Consider the following 25,432-nt stretch of genomic DNA (forward strand, 5'->3'; position numbering starts at 1 on the left):
AGTGAGGGATTGAGGTCGACCATGGCATAGCCTCTTACCATGGTAAGGACTTGACAACTAAGCCTGAAAGACTTGTTGTGGCGCCCAGTTATCAACAAGGCTCCGTTCTAATACTGTCAGGACCCTGACTGCAAACCCTAGAACGCTGATAGGCACGAGGTCGCATGACACCCCAGCGTTAGGGGAGACACTTTAAGAAGGTAGTGTCCCAGACCTTTGAGATGGATATAAAGGGGGCGCCATTCTCGCCTCGTCGGCTCAGGGATCATAGGTACTCGGTCATTTCCTCTGAGACTCTACCCCTGAGCCCGCTGATTGTCCGCGACTGTTTATTTGTTATTCACAGTTACCCAACGAATAGTGTTGGGCTTCCCACTATCCGCAACCTGTGGACGCGTACGTTAGCATTCAGCTCTGCTCCCCGTAGGGACATACACAAAAAACTATTTTCATAAAATCGGTATCTGCAACTCAAACCTTTGCGAGATATGTGGCATCATTGAGGATGAAAAACGCTGCAAGATTGTCAGCTGCGCTAGTACCTATTTATTGTGCCATGATACAAATCAACCATGGTACAATAATTTTATTTCATTCAATTTTTCATTTGAAATAATTTGAAATTTATTATTTGTTTTGTTAAATGAAAATCAGTTTCACACATCGATTAACTCCATGAAATGAAAAGTTGAGAATCGCGACATTATACATATGCTGATAATAGCTGTGTCTGTTTACAACAATGGTTACCAAATGTTACTGGATGTTGTCTGTATACTCCAAACTCCAGTAAAAGATAGCGAAAAGAGAGCTAGTTTGACAGTTCTACGCTGAGAACTTACTGAATGTTACTGTGTCAATTTCTTCAGCAAGATTTATCGCGCACAATTCGATGTATTTTGTGTTGTAAATCAAAAACACATTTTTTTATTTTATGAATTTTATTCATTAATAATAAAATTCATAAAAAAACATAAAACGGTAGCTGCAGTTTCCAATTTTCGATAATGGTGGTTCACCATTTTTAATTTGGAATTCATATATCAATTTCAAATAAAATGAAAAATAAAATACCATAAAATTGAATGTATGTCGATTGGAACTTTTTCAATAAATTAAACAAAATCTATTTTCCAAAGCTGAACATTGCTCTCAGGATTTTACCATGTTTGTTACATCCTTTATTTATATGTTTTAGAGGCAGGGAACTTCAAAATATTTATAAATATAAATTATTTAGCAATTTTTGCCACTGAACACATAATATGCGTAAATTTCAAAAGAAGATATTTTCATTTAAAATTTGAAAGCTGAATACTGTCAACGGCAAGTTTATGAAAAAAATTGGAAACATATGACTGCATGAGACTACCTTGTATAATAATGCCATGGTTAGACGTCAAAACGCCCCTCCTACTTTATTTCGTCCTTCAAATCATGCAGACGATAAATTTGAAAGAAACAATAGTTTTGGTAGCGTTATTTTTGTTCTTTCATAATTTATATTTGAGTTTTTCACTGTTATGGCGAACATCAATATATGATTTTCTTTGGCTTCGAAGTTCAGCTTGCTTGAGTTCTGTAATGAAAAGTAAAGTCACACAAGTCAACATTTTGCGACGCGTTTCGCCGTTGGTTAAACGAATCATTTGGCTATGTGATTTTTCTCCACTCAAAATGTTTTTATTCGCTTCCAAATTGACCAAATTCTGCTTAAATATTTCCTATTGTTTTTATATAGTACGTGACAATATTTGGTTGAACATTCATCGTTATCAACAGGATTTCCAATGCCATTTTATTTGTTGGTTTTGAGTATGATGCAATAATATGGTGATGTATCACAACAAAAACCGTTGTTTTTGTCTCGACCATCTGCCAAATTTTCCCTATAAAATTTCGACACAAAATCAAATACAAAACTTGACATATGTACATCAAACAACACCTAATTCAATAGTCTGTGCATAATTTTACATAAAATCGGACGAAACTGGTGCGAAATGAAAAAAGTCAAATTTTGCCTTCCTTAAATATGAGATGAGTAGATGAGCGAGCATATGAATTCCGCAACTTCAGAGGTCCATATCTCGAGAAGTACGGACTTCTCCCATGAATTTTCGCCATCAGGGAGACGAGATCCACCTGTGATAAAAATTTCAGAAAAATTGGAGATATCGATAAATAGTCGACATCGTCGCATGAGTGTTAAGCGATGTACACACTATAATTTTTGAATGACACTCTAGGGCTAAGCAGAATGCTCGCGTTGAGCCATCCGTTGCGTTTTGTGTTATCGAAAATACAACAACCCCAGACAGACAATAAATTTCAACAATAAATTTATGAAATGCAACGGTGTCTCTGGGACATAACCAGTCCAGAGTACATGTCACGCGACATTAAAATGAAATCGTATGGAAAACTGCTACATAAATTGAAAAAGTATAAAAAATTGTACTGTGGACGACGTGAAAAGGAAAATCAGCACAATTCGTTCGTCTTACAGAAGGGAACTCAAAAAAAAAAAAATAAAGCAGTCTGAAACTTCTGGAGCGGACAATATTTACCAGGCGAAGATTTGGTGTTTTGAGTCGTGCAAATTTCTCCAGAGCTATGAGAAACCAACCGATAGCATATCAACACTGAGGAGCTGGTTCAGGGACTACGTCTGCAGTGGCCCAAGAACAAGAAACATGTCAACAATGGCTATCGCCTGGAGAAACAAATGCGTTACAGCCGTACCAAGAAAATGCCTTTGGAATTCACAGCTGCCGATCGTATCTACTTCGATAAGTCCATCAATTTGGCTACCTGCATGAAGGAGAATTTCCAAGATTAACTTGAATCGTTGGACTTCAGAACCAAAGCCGAAGAGGGACGCATGAAAATCAACAACTGGATTGCAAAATTGGAACCGATTCTACGCAAATTGGGCATCAACAATCTGTTCGAGTGGCTTCTCCACCGAAACAAGCCTGATGTTTGTGATGCCAAACATGTTGCCAAAATCAAGGTTGATGAGGAGGGCAGTACTGCTGCAGCAGCCATAGTTGTTTTCAGTTTCCGTTCAGCACTTCCCGCCGAACCAACCAAATTCAAATGTAATCATCCATTTATGTTCCTGATCTATGATAATACCGCCAAGGCTGTACTCTTCACAGGCATTTATCGTGATCCAAAAACACAAAAGTAGACAGACAAGGGATTCTTTCACATTTCTCTGCCCTAGGACTTTTTTACTCGTCTCGTTTCCATTCTATTTGTTTATTCTTCTTCTTTCAGTTTAATTTCTACTGCTGCTGCTAATACTACGACATTTGCCCTATTCTCTCTGTCTATTGTTTTATTTATAAAAAATGAGGACTTGCTTAATTTTCGTTTTATTTTTTAATATTATTTTATATTTTTTGTTTTTTTTTATAATAATTATTTTTAGTTTATTTAATTTGTTTTCCTGTTTATTTCGAATAAATTATAATAATAATAACAATGATCGTTAGGGTAATTTATACAACAATAAAATGAAAAAAGGAGGTAGATACATGGTTCTTTTTGAAAACATGCACAGAATCACTTTCTGAGTAGATTTATGCATGACCGTCTGTTGATGTTAAATTGTAAACAAAGTACGGGTCACATTTATGATGCGAATGACAATTTTGAGCGAATTGTATTTATGCTGATTTATCAAAAAAAAAAAAATCGCCCATAAAAATCCACATAATGGTCAACAACAATCTCACAAAAAAATTGGGAGACCGAGATTTCATTAAGAAACTAATAAAATTCGAAGCCTATTTTTGATTATTATTATTAAAAATTCACATCCAATTTTTTTATCATCCATTTTTATTAATATATTTCTTTTTTACGGCATCTTATTATTAGCACAATTTATAAATTTGAATGTCGGTTTGAAAAAAGGCATGAATGATAATATGGCCGCTACAAACAACACAACAAAACTGTAACAACCGATAAGTTATCGAAACTGTCACTCAAAAATGATAGTGTGTACACCGCTTTAATTCATATCATCAGAGTTTTTTTATTTCAAACTTATTGTTTCTTGTTTTACACCAAAATTGTAACATATTTGCGTGAATCACATATGGATCTAAATATAAAAAATAATTCTCTTTCTCCTGACTATAATATCAACGCCTATCTATTTACTTTTAATTCATGTTTTCCATTTTTCTTGAAAATATTGTTGTTTTCAATACATTTTTATATTTTCTCACCTCAAATGTCAAATTTTGAAAAAATGGAGAATTTTTGTTTGGGTTTCCCCACTTTGGTCTCTCGTTTTGTACTCTAATTAGAACAAAGGGGAAAGAAATGCATATTGCATCATGTAGACAACAAAATTTACATCCTTCTGCATATCTAAAAACTATTTTTTTTTTACTTTTCATTCATCATTTTCAATTTTACTGAAAAAGTTTGAAAATTTTAAAATTATTTTCATGCTGACAGATACAGACAGCGTGTTGAGGATCTGGAAGGAGCATTTTGAAAAGCTTCTAGTATCAAATAGTGGCGATGAAGAAGATACCCCAGAACCAATAAGAGATGAAGGTATAGAATGTATACCACCTAGCCAAGATGAGGTCATAAAAGCAATTAATCGGCTCAAGAACAACAAAGCAGCAGGAGCCGATGGGTTACCAGCCGAACTTTTCAAGACTGGTAGCCAGATGCTGGTCAGGAGCATGCACCAGCTGATTAGCACAATTTGGCTAGATGAATGCATGCCCAATGATTGGAGCCTCAGCATCCTGTGTCCCGTGCACAAAAAAGGAGACAAAACGATATGTGCCACCTATAGAGGAATAAGTCTCCTTCCCATCGCATATAAAGTGCTATCCAGTGTGCTGTGTGAACGATTGAAGCCAATGGTCAATGACATCATCGGACCATACCAATGTGGCTTCAGACCTGGCAAATCCACCATTGACCAGATTTTCACTCTGCGCCAAATCCTGGAAAAGACCCACGAAAAACACATCGCCACATACCACCTATTGGCATTACGGAATACCAAATCAATGTCGAAGTGATGTCGACAAAGAAACGGCGTCGACAACTACGACGACATACGAAATAGGTGTGAATATTTTATATTCATTAAGCTCACAAAAATATATAACTTAATTACTCTAAATGTATTGCGTATATGTATATTAATTTTTTTTTTGCATATTAATAAAAATAATGTATATTTCAAATCAAGCCTTGTATTTTTAGAAGACTTGGAGCACTTCATGTATGTGATCAGTATTTACTACAGACTTATGCACAGATAGAAGAACGGGGACTTTGTATTTGATTTTCAGCTACTTCTTAACTCGACGTGGGGTAGAAAACCTTTCAGCTGATGCTGTGGTTACTGCTATTTCTATTAAAATTTTTAACAATATATTTATATTTGGAAATCGATTTTTGTCACATACTGCAATCGGATCAAGTGGATTAAATGCGATTATGTTGTGGATCTTTCGCTTTCCACATAGTTATCCACAGATCCACTTTCAGACATTTTTCATAATATTTAAACAAATCTTTACATAAAAATATTATACAGCCTTATTCTGGATGTCAATTGCACGTGAATTTACTCGCTTTTTTCCTTCGGCTTATTCTGAAAAACATTTCACGTGAATTTTTTCGTATTTTCGCTTTCGCCTTATTCTGAATGAAGTTCGAAAGCGAAAAAATCCGCTTTGGGGAAAAATTAGGTATTCTGTATTACAGGGAGTAGGAGAATGAGATGACATTTTGTGCGAAATTTTTCGCTAATAAATTCAAAGGGACTACAAAATTCAAAGGGGACTACAAAAACATAAGTAAAAAATCTTTTTATGAAAAATATTTACACAATACTTATTCTATTACGAGTTAGAATATTATAAATGACTAGCGGGCCCGGCAAACGTTGTCTTGTCTAGCAATACTGTTGAGGTATAATTTTTGGCATTTTAGATTCGTTTGTATACCCTACATTATAAGGTGGAGTGTACAGATCTTTGTAATACCTTGGTATTTATCAGAGCACATTACAATACTGAATATCTACAATTTAATTTAATGTTTATGAGCGAGTCTTGTTGCTATTTTGCATTCTAAAGTTTCTGTGGATATACATTTATTAATATTTGAATTCGTTGAAAAAAATTTAATAAATTTATATGCACATATAAGTTGGACTTTGGGAATTAATTACATTTTTCCCATTTTATAAGACTTCACAGAAAAAAAAATTGTAACCATTTGATAAAAAAATTCAAAAATCCAATTAAAATTTTATTGATTTTTCGCCGATAAAAATAATGTTCATATTTACAATCGCCGATAAAAAAAATTGTAATCCCATTCACAGAAAAAAAAATTGTAACCATTTGATAAAAAAATTCAAAAATCCAATTAAAATTTTATTGATTTTTCGCCGATAAAAATAATGTTCATATTTACAATCGCCGATAAAAAAAATTGTAATCCCATTCGAAAATATTTTGATAAAGCAAGTCTCATATATACTAAAAATTTTGTTGAATTTTATTTTGTTAATCGATAACATATTTTTCATATTGACAATCTTGTTTATCAAATTATTATTATTATTTCAAATTAAATTTCTTGTAGTACGATACAAAACCTTTTAAACAGCAATTGCCGATTTTTACCCTTATTATTACAGCTCTCCCACAAAAATACCTCCAAATTTTCAGTATTTTAACAGCTTTAAACTAAATGTGTAGCTCTATACCGAATAAAAACATATATTTGTTATCCATCTTTTACAATCTATTCAACAAAGTACTTTGTAATAACGTAATAAAAAATAATATGGCATATTACAAAAAAAAAAAAAAATATATATATATTAAAAATTGTGCAACAAATTTAATAATTTTTTTGGTCAAACTCGTTTGTTGATGGTTTTTTGTGAATTGTTGGTGTTTGATAAACATTTCCGACTACTATTGAAATATGTCATCGACATCTTTTTGTCGAACGCTGATGAAGCTTTTAATCAAACATTTCGGGGTGGCTTTTTTTCTGTGTTCCTCATATCGGTAGTCCAATGTTAAGTTAGCTTTTTTAATTTACGATAGAGTTTTGAAAATTTGCACATACATTAGTACTACTCCTATTGTTCACTTTTTAGGGTTGATCCCATATAACGGTACACCCAATATTTGAAAGAATTGCTTCTAATTTTATATTAGGGATACGTATTGAGCAGAAAATCTTACTACATATATGTATAATAGTACTCCACATTTTTTGATGCTGTGGGGGATTTGGGCACGCTTTTAAATCTAATCAGCTGCAATTTGGCTTTCGGTTGTTTTATTTGGTAGAATGAACGGTACTAACAATATTCTGTATTTTGGGGAGTTTGGTCCAGTGGCTGTAATTTGTTTTTATTTTGTATGATCAAAAACTCTTTACCAAAAATTATCAATATTTTCAACGTTTCCAGGTAGCCCTCATATAATGGTATCGCCCATTGTTCGGTATTTTCTCATGTGGTGTCAAATCTTCCTACCAAAAATTAATATAATTGTAGTAGCTGTAATAAGTCATTCCGCGATATTTTTTGCGTAAGTTTTGATATAGTTCCTACATACAGGTTCCCCCATTTTCGGTATTATAAAGACTTTGGCCGAATTTTTCTTTAGAGTTTGACATAACGGTTTTTATACCAATCACCACACTGTGGTACAGGGTATTATGTCTTTGTGTATATGTTTGTAACAGGCAAAAGGAATCGAGATAGACACATGGTTCCTTTTGAGAATATGCATAGAATCATTTTCTGAGTCGATTTACGCATGTCCGTCCATGTATTTTTGTGAAACAAAGTACAGGTCGATTCGATCTATCGATTGTGAAAATCGGTTCAGATTTTGATATAGCTCCCATATATAGTTTCGTCCGATTTTATATTGTTTTATATAGTTTATATAGTTTCGTCCGATGGTGCACCAAATTCCCAATATTTGTCCGATTGAGACAAAATTTGCACAGTGTTCTAAATTAGGTCTAGATTGATGTATGTCAAGTTTTGTATTGGATTTTGTGTCGAGATAAATTTTGGATAGCGCACTGTGTTCATCTTCTATCTTCTATATACAATGAGTGTAATAAGTATTTTGCCTCAATAAAAATTTGAAAAAAAATCCAATATATAGGTCTAAAGCCAGCAAACTAAAGATGTAAAATGAATTATGTATGAAGGAGTACGTTTGTGGACATATTTAGATCGTATTTCTGCAAGATTCACAGCGTAAGACCTATTGGCCTCGAAGATATCGGCCGAAATATATAACAATCCAAAAATGTTTATCACAAAAAAGTATTTTGCTTTTTATTATTATTTTAGAAAAAATTGTTATATAGAACACGTTTGGTCTTTTTATAGTTACCATTGCGGGTAACGACATACTATAAGTGATTTGGCAACGATTCCAATAAACCACGGCATTTTTTCGCGAGTATTTTCTCACATTTACGTTCAATACATTCTCCAGCAATATTTCATTCAATATTTGCTAATTTCTCGTCCTAATCTCAAAATCAGAGTATTAAATATAGTCGTCGCGGCTTCAAAACATCCCAAATATGTTAAGAATAATAAAAAGGAGGTTTTACAAAATATATCGCGAGGACAGGACCTTAAAAACTATTAAAACCAAAATCCGACAAACAAATTATTTAAACAAATATCGCGAAACCCCATTTTTCTAACTTCGAAAACTTTATGGTTAATTATTACTGATCTAGGAACCAAAATATTCTATGAAAATAGCAATAAGGAGGTCAGATTCAAAGATATAGACGGTTTTCTGGCAATAGAAATACATCTTATTTCGAAAATAAATAGATCGACCCGTTTATTCCCTACTGCATTTTATTCGCAACTGATGGTGTTAATCGGAGATAAAATATAGAATGCGTATTCGCCACCAGCAACCACAGTTTTTCAAAAGACAATAGGATTTGACGAATAATGATGTTTTCTCCCAACCTCATGTATTGTTTTTTATTACTATTGCTTTAGAACTGTTCATATCTTTGAATCTGACCCCCTTATTGGTATTTCAATTGCATATATTGGTTCCTAGATCAATATTACTGGACCATACAATTTTCGACCTTAGAAAAATTGGGTTTCGCGATTTTTTTTAATAATTTGTTTGTCGGATTTTAGTTTCAATAGTTTTTAAGGTTCTGTCCTCGCGTTATATTTTGCAAAACCTCTTTTTTTATTATTCTAAACATATTTGGGATGTTTTGAAGCCGCAATGACTATGTTTAATACTCTTATCTTAAGATTAGGACGAGAAAATACCAAATATTATATGAAATACTGATGGAGAATGTATTGAATGTAAATGTGAGAAAATACCCACGAAAAAATGCCGTGATGTATTGGAATCGTCGACAAATCGCTTATAGTATGTGGTTAACCGCAATTGTAACTATAAAAAGACCAAACGTGTTTTATGTAATATTTTTTTTCTAAAATAATAATAAAAAGCAAAATACTTTTTTGTGATAAACATTTTTGGGTTGTTATAGATTTCGGCCGATATCTTCGAGACCAATAGGTCTATCGCAATGATTCTTGCAGAAATACGATCTAAATATGTCCACAAACATATTCCATCACACATAATTCATTTTACGTCTTTAGTATGCTGGCTTTAGACGTATATATTGGAATTTTGTCAAATTTGTATTGAGGCAAAATACTTATTACACTCACTGTATATAAAAATGAATTGCTGTTCGTTAGTCTCGCTAAAACTCGAGAACGGCTGAACAGATTTTTCTTATCGTAGTCTTGAAATGTTCGTGGAGCTCCAGGGAAGGTTTAAAAGATGAGGAAAAGTCAAAAAACCGCGAAAATTTTGTAAAAAGTATTTTGCAAAATATTTTCATTTTCACGAATTTAGTATCGAGCTATTTGGATTGCACCACGTCGTAGTTGTTATTTTGAGACATTTTTGGCGGAAATCGGTATCGTATCATTCCCTAAGCCTCCATTTGTCAAATATTGAAAATTTTCAAAATTTTGAATTTTTTTCAATTGGGTTGACATTGTATTGAAACATTTTTAGGAGACTACAACAAATAATTGAAAAGTATATCAATGAATGTACACGCGAACATTGTATGTACACGTTTTCCATAGAATGCACGTACATTTTAGGACTAATGCAAGGAGGGAAAATCAGAAGGCATTCTGAATCGAGTTCGTGTCCATTCAGGATATGAATGATTCTAAGACCCATGCCCTAGATTAATTTGTTTGGAAATAATAATAATAATATGAACATGTTGTTCCTTAAAGTACCAGAAATGTTGCTATGCCACGTGAAATATCAAATCAGGTGGTTATAAGCCTAATCATTTTTCAATATCTTTGAGCTTATAAACAGAACACCTCTCATATATCCGATACCAAAAATGTGCAAAAATCGATCATTGAGATCAGCTGGAAAGAGAACAACTAAAATCAGCAATATTAGAAAAAATCTTCAAGACATATTATCTAATTTGAAGGTTTTACCAAAACCTCCGTCCGATGTTACGAATAGTATTGAACATGCAAACTACCGATAACACTCAGGTTGGTAAACGGGAGTAAGAACTTCAACATACCGAAAATTGAACGGGAAATAATTATGGCGTATTTCTGTTTTTTATTCACAGTCTTTATAGAACCGAAAATGGGGCGGGATTTGTACTTATATGCTATATCAAAACTTGGTCCTAAATAGATAATTTTTCACCCCCAATATCCCGAAATGACATATTTTATTATATTTAGACATACAATGGGAATGGGGATTAACTAATTGTTGGTATAAAGATTTGACACCACATGAGAAAATATGGGGGATACCATTATATGGGTGCTACCCGGAAACTTGGATCAATATTGATACTTTTTAGTAAGTAGATTTTGTACTCACTGATCATCTAAAATATAAAATTACACCCAAGTTTGTTCTAACACGTGACAAAACCCCCCAAAATACAGAAGAGTGAACTGATGTTGAAAATTTTATTAGGATTCATGCTACCAAATAAAACAACCAATTACAGCTTATTAGATTGAAAAACGTGTACAAATCCCCAAAGGATCGTACAATGTGGAGTGCCATTATATGGAGGCTTTTCGGAAGCTTGGCCAAATTTTGTTAGGAACATTTTCTACTCGATGATCATCCAAAATATAAAATTACAGCCAAATACCAAATATACTTGGGCCAATATTGATAATTTTAAGTAGAGAGATTTTCTGCTCAAGAAAAGTCGGCCCAGTCCGACTTTTGAACTTTCCTTACTGGTTTAAATTAGTTTTCTCTGTGACACACAATTTTGATATCGGATATATTCGAGGTATTGTGTTAATGAGTTCAAAAACATTAACCAACGATTATGATTATGATGGTATTTCCCGTGGCATAGCAACATTTTAGGTATTTTAAGGAACAACGTGGCTCTGTGGAACTATTATTATTATTTTCAAGAAAAATAATCTAGGTCATATATCTTAGAATCATATCGTTCGACCCACAATTTACGTGCAATTTATGGACAACGTGTACATACAATGATAGCGTGTACATTAAATGATATATGTACATACTTCTCAATAATTTTTTTTATTCTCACATAAAATTGTTTCAATACAATGTCAATTCAATTGAAAAAATTAAATATTTTGAAATTTTTCAATAATTGACAGATGAAGGTTTTTAGGAATGATCCACCAACAATTTTATGCCAAAATATCTCAAAAAAACATTTTTCTCACCTTTTAAACCTTCCTGAAGCTGCACGAACATTTGAAGACTAAGATAAGAAAAATCCGTTCAGCCGTTTTCGAGTTTTAGCGAGACTAACGAACAGCAATTCATTTTTATATACATACATACATAATATAGAAGAAGATAGAAGATATAACCGAAAAAAAAATATCAGCCAAATATGTCACCAATTGGCAAAAACCATCGAAATACACCTTTTTCAAGTGTTATTCAAAACATTTCAATTGCAATTCGAGAATTTCATTCGTAATTCGAAAACTCAATTTGCAATTCATAACATTTCACTTGTAATTCGAGTATTTAATTGGTAATTCACAACATTTTATTGGTAATTTTAAACTTTTCATATGAAATTCAAAAAATTGCATTTGAAATTCCAAGAAATTCATTTGAAATTCAAATAATTCAACTTGAAATGTATCACGTTTCACTTGTAATTCAAAATATTTCAGTTGTAATTCATAACAATTCATTTCAAATCATACATATGTTCACATTAATAGTTTTCGAATTTAAAATAAAATGTTATGAAAAACAAATGAAATGTTATGTATTTCTAATCAAATGGTAAGAATTTCAAATGGAATTTTATGAATTTCAAATGCATTCCTTGGAAATTCAAATGAAGGTATATGGATTCCAAATGGAATTCTATGAATTTCGAAAGTTATTCTATAAATTACAAATGAAATTCTCGAATTACAACTGATATTTTACGAATTGTAAATGAAATTCTCTAATTGCAAATTGTATGTTGTGAATTACAAATGGAGTTCTCGAGTTACATTTGATATGTTTTGAATAACATGTGAAAAAGGTGTAGTAAAATAAATGTTCGTAATTCCGATACATTCAATGGAAAACTCCGGCAAATGAAACTACAGCATTCGGTAAAAAGAAGTGGTAGGTATTCAAACTGAAACTCTGTTATAAAAAAGGGTTCAGCGTTACTGTTCCGAAGCAGAACGGTAATGGAGGTATTTCACATCTGTTTACTATAAAACGTAGTGTTCTATTTGATGGACCACCACGTAAATAAATTGAGATTGACCAAATTTAACGGGAACAATTTACACTGTTTCAAAAAATTCCTTCTTCCGGTTCATTCGTCGAATTTCTTTCTCGATTTCTTCTATCTCGATTCTCGATTTAAAATGTTCAATATTTTCAATGGGCTAATTTAACATTATAATGTGTTATCAAAATTTACAATATTGTGTGTACAGCACCATGTTTAAGTATGTGAAAAAAAGGGAAAACATTAATTATATTACAGTAATGTTGTAGAAGAATTCCTTCCCGAGAATATCGTAATTTTGGGTACTAAAATCTCAATACGACTTAAAAACTAAATAAAAAAAAACAAAAGAAAAAAATAAATAAAATAAAAACCAAACAGCATACACACTACTCTCTATGCGTGCCGCATATCGTCTTTTACCTCCCAAAATATCCCTACCAAAAACTATCAATATTGGCCAAGTTTCGTAGTAGCCTCATATAACGTTTTCCCCATTATTCGGTATTTTGGTAGGTTTTTCAATCGAATTGGTTTGAATTTGATATTCATGTTTGTCATTGGGTGTCCAATCTCCCAACGAAAAATTATCGATATCTGCCGCGATTTGGTATAGCCCTCATAAAACTGTACCCCCAATTTTGGACAATTTGAGGATTTCGGTACGTACAAATTTCCAATAGCCCATAGTCTAGCAGTAATTTACCTTAGCATAACACCCATATAAAAGTCCAGATTGATTTTTAGTATTTGACTGTGTACCTCATGTTAGAGAGTATAAAATGTTTGGCCCTTATCGTTAAATTTAAAGTTTTTACTTGCAAATTGTATGTTGTGAATTACAAATGGAATTCTCGAGTTACATTTGATATGTTTTGAATAACATGTGAAAGAGGTGTAGTAAAATAAATGTTCGTAATTCCGATACATTCAATGGAAAAATCCGGCAAATGAAACTACAGCATTCGGTAAAAAGAAGTGGTAGGTATTCAAACTGAAACACTGTTATAAAAAAGGGTTCAGCGTTACTGTTCCGAAGCAGAACGGTAATGGAGGTATTTCACATCTGTTTACTATAAAACGTAGTGTTCTATTTGATGGACCACCACGTAAATAAATTGAGATTGACCAAATTTAACGGGAACAATTTACACTGTTTCAAAAAATTCCTTCTTCCGGTTCATTCGTCGAATTTCTTTCTCGATTTCTTCTATCTCGATTCTCGATTTAAAATGTTCAATATTTTCAATGGGCTAATTTAACATTATAATGTGTTATCAAAATTTACAATATTGTGTGTACAGCACCATGTTTAAGTATGTGAAAAAAAGGGAAAACATTAATTATATTACAGTAATGTTGTAGAAGAATTCCTTCCCGAGAATATCGTAATTTTGGGTACTAAAATCTCAATACGACTTAAAAACTAAATAAAAAATAAAAGAAAAAAATAAATAAAATAAAAACCAAACAGCATACACACTACTCTCTATGCGTGCCGCATATCGTCTTTTACCTCCCAAAATATCCCTACCAAAAACTATCAATATTGGCCAAGTTTCGTAGTAGCCTCATATAACGTTTTCCCCATTATTCGGTATTTTGGTAGGTTTTTCAATCGAATTGGTTTGAATTTGATATTCATGTTTGTCATTGGGTGTCCAATCTCCCAACGAAAAATTATCGATATCTGCCGCGATTTGGTATAGCCCTCATAAAACTGTACCCCCAATTTTGGACAATTTGAGGATTTCGGTACGTACAAATTTCCAATAGCCCATAGTCTAGCAGTAATTTACCTTAGCATAACACCCATATAAAAGTCCAGATTGATTTTTAGTATTTGACTGTGTACCTCATGTTAGAGAGTATAAAATGTTTGGCCCTTAACGTTAAATTTAAAGTTTTTACTTGTTTATCTTCATATTTGTTAATAAATTATGATTCCAAAACAATGTAGTAACTAAGAAATATAATGACAGGCATGTTATAAGAAAAATACCTAAGTCCATGAAAACATACAATCTTAGAAACAGAAAAAGCTATGTTGTCACAGTGTTCGTATGAATACTCATCCGCAAGGGCTTGACAAATTTTAATAAAATTGTGTATTTAGATTCTGTAGGTCTGAACATAGGTTCTAAGCTATTTTTTATTCCTTCCACACAATAGAAATAAAAGCAAGTGGAAAAGCGTTAAGTCCGATCGGGCCGAACTTTGGATACCCTCCACCATAGATATAATGACAGGTACTTGGAACATACCAAAAAGTGTACCTATACCGACATTTATACAAACCGATTATGGTTTTAAATATTAGAGTTCATATATATGAATATATATGAAATGATTAAAACAGAGTCTTAGAAACAAACACAAACCCGGAAAAATCATTGGTAGGGACATTTGTATTCGGTTGAAAAACGCGCTCAAGAACTCTAAAATACCGAAAATTGGAGGGTACCCTTATATGGAAGCTATGTCTAAACGTGGACCGATATATGCCATCTTCGAAATGACCTGCCTGCAGACAAAAGACAAACCTATACAAAATTTCAGCACCCTATCTCAATTCCTTCAGAGGATAGCGTGATTACAACAGACGGACGGACATGGCTAGATCGTCTTAGAATTTTACCCTGATCAAGAATATATATATACTTTAAAAAGTCGGACATGTATATTTCGATGAGTTACAAACAGAATGACAAAATTAATATACCCTCCATACTATGGTGGAGGGTGTAAAAACTGGGAACGAACTTTTCTACAAAAATTATAAATGTATTTGGGTCTGAAAGCTTAACAAGCCATATTCTTATGTGTTTCCTAATCCATATTACAATAGATAAACATGTGGACAGCCATTTTTTAAGAATTATTTGACCCGCTAAATCAAATGTGATCCGAATAATGTTTTTATCTGTCTATCCAGGGTTAAGGTTTGTGATTTATTACCAGAAAGTCATATGCAATTTCTAAATACTGCCTTGAAAGATTTTGTTCTTTTCGAATATCACAATTTAATCATGGCTCAATTTACTTACAATTTGTGTCATATACTCGAAATATTACAAGAATTTCAAACGTTCTCTTACATTTCGAATCTCTTAAGGCTCTTTCTATTTCCCCCTAAGCGCTCTTTCTATTTCCCCAAAAACCCCATAGCTTTATATTCAGTTTTTCTTCTCTGCGTGAGTGTGTGTATGAAAGAGTGTAACAATTAACATTCCTTCTCCCCAACTATCATACTGAGCTCTTCAAATCACACAATCGATTTTTAGCTAATAGATGATAGTATGTAGCTATTCGTGGAGGGAACAAAATAACAACGTGAACACGTACGGTGATTGGTATGTGCGTGTGTATGTATGCACTTTTATTCACAGTACAAACGTGCGAGTTTGAACGGTTTCGGAGAGGTAAACCCTACACAACTATGTTGTCAGGGTATTATAACTTTGTGCAGCCCCAAAAGTTTGTAACACCGCGAAATATTGGTCCTAGACCCACCTTTATATCAATCGTCATAACTCGACTAGCTGAGTCGATCTAGACATGTGTGTCCGTCCTTCTGTCCATTATAATTTGTAAACACGATACAGGCCACAGTTATGGATCAATCTTCACGAAATTTTGCATGTAGAATGGGTTCTCGCCAATGAAGGGCCCTATTGTTTTTGGATCGGTTAATATTTAGGGGTTGAAATGGACCAAAAACTTTATTTATGTAGGTTTTTCTTATACCTCCGCAGGCCGCAATTATGACCAAAACACCTCGAAATTTTGCATGAAGAAGGGGATCGGGCCAAAGAATAAGCATGCCTGATGAAGATCGGTTAATATTTAGCGAGTCAAATGGACCTTGACTTTTGTGTGAAAAACTACAAAATTTTTATTCTGGGTCGTATATATCTGCTCCTGAAGGACCTATACCCGAGAAGTTGATAGTATGTTCAAGAGGAGTGGTTGACCTTTAAATAGATACCAATTACATGGTCGTATGTACTCAGATGTAGGAGTTACATTTAAATATTTACAGGTGCTTACGTATTCAGACATTATTTAGTAACCCATTACAACACTATAGGGTGGAAATATAGCGTTGATCGCTTTGAAATTTTGAATGAGATCCCAATTATGGTCAAGGACAACGATTATAATTTTCGGTGATGATCAGATAATAATTTTGGGATGAAATGGACCGAAAACTTATTTTTTGTGTTTTTTATACCCTTCACCACACTGTGGTACAGGGTATTATGTCTTTGTGCATATGTTTGTAACAGGCAAAAATAATTGAGATAGACCCATGGTTCCTTTTGAGAATATGCATAGAATCACTTTCTAAGTCGATTTATGCATGTCCGTCCGTCCGTCCGTCCGTCTGTCCGTCTGTCTGTCCATGTTAAATTGTAAACAAAGTACAGGTCGCATTTATGATCCGAATTGGATGAAATTTGGCATAGATCACTTATTCGGCCCAAGGACGAACCCTATTGAAATTGGGAAAAATCGGTTCAGATTTAGATATAGCTCCCATATATATATTTAACCGATTTAATGTAAACGGTCCCTATATATCTTTCGATTTGCACGAAATTTGGAACAGGCTAATCATTTAGGCCTATAATGATGTCTGCCAATTTTCGTGAAAATCGGTCCAGATTTAGATATAGCTCCCATATATAGCTACGTCCGATTTCATGTAAATGGTGCCCCAAAGTCCCTATATATCTTTTGATTTGCACGAAATTTGGCATAACGTACTGAATTAAGCCTAGAGTGATGTCTGCCAAGTTTCGTGAAAATCGGTCCAGATTTAGATATAGCTCCCATATATAGTTCCGTCCGATTTCATATAAATGGTGCCCCAAAGTCCCTATATATCTTTTGATTTGCACGAAATTTGGCATAACGTACTGAATTAAGCCTAGAGTGATGTCTGCCAATTTTTGTGAAAATCGGTCCAGATTTAGATATAGCTCCCATATATAGTTTCGTCCGATTTCATGTAAATGGTGCCCTAATATTCTTATATATCTTTCGATTTGAACGAAATTTGGTATAACGTACTGAACTGAGCCAAGAATGATGTCTGCCAAGTTTCGAGAAAATCGGTCCAGATTTAGATATAGCTCCCATATATAGTTTCGTCCGATTTCATGTAAATGGTGCCCTAATGTTCTTATATATCTTTCGATTTGCACGAAATTTGGCATAACGTACTTAATTGAGCCCAGAATGATGTCTGCCAAGTTTCGAGAAAATCGGTCCAGATTTAGATATAGCTCCCATATATAGTTTCGTCCGATTTCATGTAAATGGTGCCCTAATGTTCTTATATATCTTTCGATTTGCACGAAATTTGGTATAACGGACTGAATTGAGCCTAGAATGATGTCTGCCAAGTTTCGTGAAAATCGGTCCAGATTTAGATATAGCTCCCATATATAGTTTCGTCCGATTTCATGTAAATGGTGCCCCAAACTCCCTATATATCTTTCGATTTGCACGAAATTTGGCATAACGTACTGAAATGAGCCTAGAATGATGTCTGCCAAGTTTCGAGAAAATCGGTCCAGATTTAGATATAGCTCCCATATATAGTTTCGTCCGATTACATGTAAATGGTGCACCAAAGTCCCTATATATCCTTCGATTTGCACGAAATGTGGCATAACGTACTTAATTGAGCCCAGAATGATGTCTGCCAAGTTTCATGAAAATCTGTCCTGATTTATATATATCTTCCATATATAGTTTCGTCCGATTTCATGTAAATGGTGCCCCAAAGTCCCTATATATCTTTTGATTTGCACGAAATTTGGTACAGCCTAATCATTTAGGCCTAGAATGATGTCTGCCAAGTTTCGTGAAAATAGGTCAAGATTTACATATAGCTCCCATATATAGTTTCGTCCGATTTCATGTAAATGGTGCACCAAAGTCCCTATATATCCTTCGATTTGCACGAAATTTGGCATAACGTACTGAATTGAGTCTAGAATGATGTCTGCCAAGTTTCGAGAAAATCAGTCCAGATTTCTATATAGCTCCCACATATAGTTTCGTCCGATTTCATGTAAATGTTGCACCAAAGTCCCTATATATATTTCGTTTTGCACAAAATTTGGCATAACGTACTGAATTGAGCCTAGAGTGATGTCTGCGTTGTTTCGTGAAAATCGGTCCAGATTTAGATATAGCTCCCTTTTATTATAGATTGATTTTAAGTAATTGACGCACCAAGAACCAATAGGAACAAAACGTTCTGAAATTAGTATAACCTATCCTGTGACAAGTTTGTTTGAAATCGCTTAATATTTGGATAGAGCTTCCATTTATATTTTCGCCCGATTTCAAGTAAATTGGGCATCAAACTCCTCATGTTAATCAGTTTGACATCAAATTTTGCACAACGTACAAAATTGAGCATAGAATTATGTAGTTGCGTTTTCTAGAAGTACAGACATAGCCCAACGGATGACCCATTTATATTTGTTTGAAGTCGATTTACATACTTTATGGATAGATCTACGTAGATTCATATTTAGATAAATATCACATATCTTATTTCATCCAATTTCATGTCAATAGTCCTGTTTAATATACCCATAGTGGTGAAGGGTATCATATAGTCGGCCCCGTCCGACTTTACTACTTTCCTTACTGGTTTTTTTTTTGGCAATTGAAAGCCCATCATCACAACATAACCTACGGTAAAGAGAATCTGTACAAGTACAGCCCTCGTCTACTGAATATTAGTAATATTTGTTGACCTTTAGTTGGGAGTCAAGAGGGTGCAAAGGGCGCAAAGTTAGATTTTCGTGAAAGTTGTGCAGGGTATCATATGGTCGGCCCCGTCCGACTATACTGCTCCGCTCACTGGTTTATAATATGCACTACGTCACAACGTAACGCATAACGACGTTCGAACACGTACATCAGTTTTATTTATTTACTTCAACCATGGGAATATCAACCAACAACAACAGCAACCATAACGGCGGCGACGACGACGATATATACCTTTGTCAGACAATTCGTGCACGCTACATCCGTCCATTTGGTGGTTGTTGCTCATTCAACGTTTCCCATTCATTGATTTGCTTGGATTTCACACATATTTATTATTTATCTGTTGGTCGGCTGCGCAGTCGGCTTAGTACATTTGAAAATGGCCAGTGTGAATTTTCGATATTTGATGATCTCCTCGGCCGGAAAAATTAGGGGGAAAATTAGGTATTCTGGATTACAGAATACCTAATTTAAATTTAAAATTTCAAAGGGAGCTGACTACAAAAACATAAGTAATAAATATTTTTATGAAAAATATTTACACAATACTTATTCTATTACGGTTTAGAATATTATAAATGATTGTATGCAAATTTAACTGGTAAACAACAAATAAAATGCCATTGGAAATCCTATTGATAACGATGCATGCTGAACCAAATATTGCCACGAAATGTATAAAGGTAATAACGAATATTTAAGTCGAGTTCGATGCATTTTGGAGGCCAAATATAGACATATTGGATGAGGATCAGCCTCTCAAGAAAAAAAAATTAAAAAACCAAATTTGCCCCCCCAGGGGAGCAGCTTTGAACAGGGGTTGGCATTTTTGAACGACATCGTTTTTTACATTAATTCATTAAAAAATATATAAAAAATGTTCAAAATTTAAAAAATTTAAATCAAAAGTTCTTAAAACATAAAATGATTTAAAAACAAAAATTAATATGTTGAAAAATACTGTAAATTTCGTAATCTTATTAGCCCATTTAAAATTTTGAGAAATCGAAGCCAAAAGTTAAAAACTCCTTTTTTACTCGAGTTTAATCGGCATGTTCAAAGGTGCCACACCCATGGCATTTTTCGGAAATTTATAATACCTTTTTTTGTAATAAATATATATGAAAGAAATTACATTAGTTGTGTTTGAAATGATTGTTGGAATGCAAAAAATTTGTTTGACGAAAGAAAACTATGACAGAATTCTTCCTGCGCCCTTACAACCAAACGAATAAAAGTTTACAATGACACTGAGAAAACATGGTCACCCATGTACAATTTTTCGACAACTGAAAAAGCAAGCCAAAGTGGTTTACGCATATAGAAAACAAGATTGTCATATACAAAAATGTGGTTGTGGGTCGGAAAAATATTAAACCAAGATTTTATGAGCGCTGTTCAAAGGTGCCCCCTCTCCCCTATATATATATATATATATACAGTATTTTTCGGTTAATTGCACATTAAAATTTGCACAAATTTTTGTTCAATTAACCGAGGAACCAATTATCCGAACCCGCTTAATTGAATAGTTTGTTCAATTACAGTAATCACGAATAATTGCAACTACTAATGATTTAAAAAGATCCAATGTCAAATACAAATTACGCTTTCTCGCAGTTTTTCCTTAGCAATAAACATATGTTTGAATTAGTAGAGATGCACCTAGTCTTTTTCACAAATTATGTCAAATATGTATGTAAACCGAACCGAAAAATACTGTATATATATATATATATATTTTAAATTATCGTGTGCATGATCTGAAGGAAGAAATAACGGAGTAGGAGCAAATCATATCTGGCCACTTTAAGAACTTGTGGAGATAAAATATCGAAATTAAATGAAAAGGCACACAATTACGTAGTGAAATAATAATCTGTGAATTAATTAATTAAATCGCAAATTTCTTCCCATTATTCGTTGTGTTTTTGCCATCATAAAAAATGTTCTTGTGTTTGTAATCTATTGTAGTTGTTGCACCAAATTGCATCAAAACAATGAACAGCTGTTTCACAAGCCATATTGTAGGTTGCCATATTTTTAAACTTTAATTTATTTTAATTACAAAGCATTTATACAGCGGATTATTAATATTTCACATTTGTATTGAATAACAATAAAAAGTAAACATTTTAAATAAAACATCAATAAATAAAATATTGAAAAAATATTACTAAATTAAATTACAATGGGGCAATACACATTGCAACTTAAATTACAATATTACCACACACATTACAACTTAAATTACAATATGGCAACACAAATCTTTTTTTCAACCACCATTTTCGAAAACTCGAATCCGCATCTCGCATTTTTGCGTCTCCCTATACATTCAGAATGAGGCGAGAATGTGAAAGCGAAAAATTTTCTATTGTCTTTTGAAAGCTGAATGTTGGCAAAAGTAAAATTAAAAAAAAAAAAATGAAATTATAAGTTAACATGAAACTATCTTGTATAATTATGCCGGTAAACTCCTCCTCTCGATGTCAACTCTAGGACATCGTTTTTATATATATTACGCCTCTTACCACAACAAGTATTTGTACGCATTTATCAAACTCAAAAATGCTATTGACTTTAGAGTCTAAAGTGTTTAATGTTTTTAACAATTATTTGTTGAAGGTGGTATTTTGTTTTTAGTAGGTTTTAAAAATGTTAAATGTGGCATGTTAGAAGTCGTAACATCACACAGGAGCTAAAAATCTGCCATAAATTTGTTTTAAACCATTTAAACATAGCTTGTTTCAAAAAGAAGCTCGATGTTTGGGTACAACACCAATTAACAGAAAAAAATAGAATGGATCGAATTTCCACCTGCGAAGCCTTGCCCAAACGGAATGAGATAGACTGGATCACATACGATAACCCTGTGCGGAAACGATCGTGGTCAAAGAGCGGTGAAGCACCTCAAACCATGGTCAAAGCAGGACTAATGGCCAGGAAGGTTCTGCTATGCATTTGGTGGGACTGGAAGGGGATTATTTATTATGAGTTGCTTCCATATGGCCAAACGCTAAATTCGGATCTCTACTGTCAACAACTGGAACATTTGAAGATAGCAATTGACCAGAAACAGCCAGAATTGGCCAACAGGAGAGGGGTCGTGTTCCACCAGGACAACGCTAGGCTTCACACTTCTACAGTGCCTCGTCAGAAACTTCGGGAGATTATTTGGGAAGTTTTAATGCATCCGCCATACAGTCCGGACTTGGCACAAATCGATTATCATCTTTTTCTTGCATGGCAAAATTTCTTTAATGATAAAAAATTTGTATCTAGGGAGGATTATGAAAATCGACTACTAGAGTTTTTTGGAAATAGAGAGCAGGACATCTACGAGAGAGGCATTATGAAGTTACCTTTAAAATGGCAACAAATCATACAACAAAACGGTGCATATTTGGACATTCGGAAGCATGTTAAATAAAGTCCTATAGTTCATATAAAAATAATGGATTTATTTTTCCCCAAACTAATATTTAAATAACCGAGTGATCCATTGTGGATTCTTAAAAGGTAAATTTTCCCACGCCTTTAACTGGTATGCACCTCAATACCATAATCAGTGTTGCCGCTAAAATTTTTTTCCGCCCACAATTTCCCATAAAAAGTGCCAAAAATCAACAATTATGCCCAAAAAATTAAGATTTAACCAATAAGGAATGTTGGAAGTCGGACTGGACCGACTATACGATACCGTTCACAACTTTGAGTATATTCTACATAGTCTCCTAACAGACGTCGCCTTTTCGAAATAACATTGACATGAAGTTGAACGAAAGATATCGGACGAAAATATATATAGGAGCTATATCTAAATCTGAACCAATATTCACGAAATTTAACACACATCCTTCTAGACTGTATTCAGTGCGCTATTCCAAACTTCGTGCAAATCGAAAGTTATATAGGGACATTGGTTCATCATTTACATAAAATCGGATAAAAATATATATGGGAGTTATATGGGAAATTACAAAATTCTTTTAAAATTCCATTAAAAAAATTTGAAAATTTTTTTTGCGAACACTTTTATGATTTTTGGTACATAGGTTAAGAAATATATGCTGATTAGAAATCTGTTCGCGTTCACAAATTCGGATGCTGAGCGCAAAAGTTATAGCGGTTTTAAATCTTGTATTTCAAATATAAATTACGTTGATTCCTATTTGTTGTAATTCGCGAATTTCTTCATAAATGGATACACACATTTGTTTTCTTTGCATACTTGTCAAATCGCATTGAAATACGGTATAATAGTCGCGAAAAACAAATAGAAGCATAGAAGATATCTGAAAATAAAATAAATTAATTTTTTAATTAAGGGGACCCCCCCATTCTCGGGGTCAAAATTTTTGTTGATATAATTCGAATCTACACTGATTAAAGAATGTCTCTACAAAATTTCAAGTGAAAATCTCAAGAACTGTTGAAGATATATCCGATTTATTGTGTCAGCATCAAGTGACGGCTGAAGGGCTTCTCAAACTTTAAACGCGATTTTCTCTAAACATTTTTTAGCGAATGGCGGGCACGATAACTCAAATTTTTCCAATTTTTTTTTAAATGTTTGTTAAATATTCGTTGATTCATCTAATAAGAGTTTCGACGTTAAAATTACTAAATATATTGCACTTACAATATATAAAAATGGTCAATATTGAAAAGCATGCAATTTACGTATTCGTGGAAAACATTTGTTGCGCATGCGGTTTTCGTAAAACCGAATCAATCTCTTCCAATAATTATGAATTTTTCGATGTTTCATTTGTGGCCAAAGTGTGCCGCTCGATGCAGTTTACTGTGCAAAAACCATAAAAATGGCTAAAAATGAGGCATGAGATTTTTATGCGCATCAGATTTCAGTATTCTTCAATGAAAAACACAAAATTACATCTATTTTAAAACAATTGGTTAAGAACCGCGGATGTGCCGCCACAATCAATTGTTGATAAAATAGGCATATTATTCGCGTATCGATGTATTTTTGACCTATTTTCACACAGATTCGCGAATATCATAATACAAGCATGAATGTAGGTAAAATCAGTTCGAAGAAAAACGCGATTATATACCCGAATTAGTCAAAATAAGTTTTTGCAGTTTTTCGCACTTTCAAGGTACCTATATCCGCCGTTTTATTGGGCGGAATTGAACATGGCTGGGCTCATTAACATTCAGCGCGTAAAAAAATAACTAAAATTACGCGAGGTTCAATGACATTTGAGTGGATCTTCTTAAATTTAGACTCAAAAAATAGGGTTTTTATAAAAATTTACGCACCAAATTTTCGTCTTTCGCACATTCATGAGATATGCACTAAACGAAGCAAAATCACGATTCTATAATCAGTTCAACCCAGTATCTGGATGCGCGTCCTGATTATAAGAAATATTCAAAAAACACCGAAAATCCGGCTTCAAAATCTCAGCATCCGTTTTGGGTGGATGCAGTGATTATATCGAAAAATCATACATTAGAGCCATATTGTCGATGGGGTATTCTGCAACTTATTCACTGATCACATGTACGTGCGTTGTGTTGTTTAGCCACAAATTAGGAAGGAACTCAAAAAAACTCGTTGGCTTCAACACATTTTCACCCATTTCTTTACATTACCACCATCACAGCTTCCACGAAACTTATTATTTATTACCAATATTTTAAGATTTTGACAGGAACACTTCATTTTACAAAAATGAATTTAAATTATATGCAATATGTTCTTATTTCGAGTTATAAACTTGCAAAC

General features: G+C 33.4%; 1 pseudogene; it reads left to right on the plus strand.

Annotated features, from left to right (window-relative positions):
* The first annotated feature begins 742 nt into the window (after positions 1-742).
* Positions 743-3,196, plus strand: LOC133323333 (serine protease inhibitor 88Ea-like; annotated as a pseudogene).
* The last annotated feature ends 22,236 nt before the right edge of the window (positions 3,197-25,432 follow it).

This window comes from Musca vetustissima, unplaced genomic scaffold (genome assembly GCF_032173495.1).
Source record: "Musca vetustissima isolate MV318-11 ecotype Yass unplaced genomic scaffold, APGP_CSIRO_Mvet_v1 utg215328, whole genome shotgun sequence".
NCBI classification, from domain to species: domain Eukaryota; kingdom Metazoa; phylum Arthropoda; class Insecta; order Diptera; family Muscidae; genus Musca; species Musca vetustissima.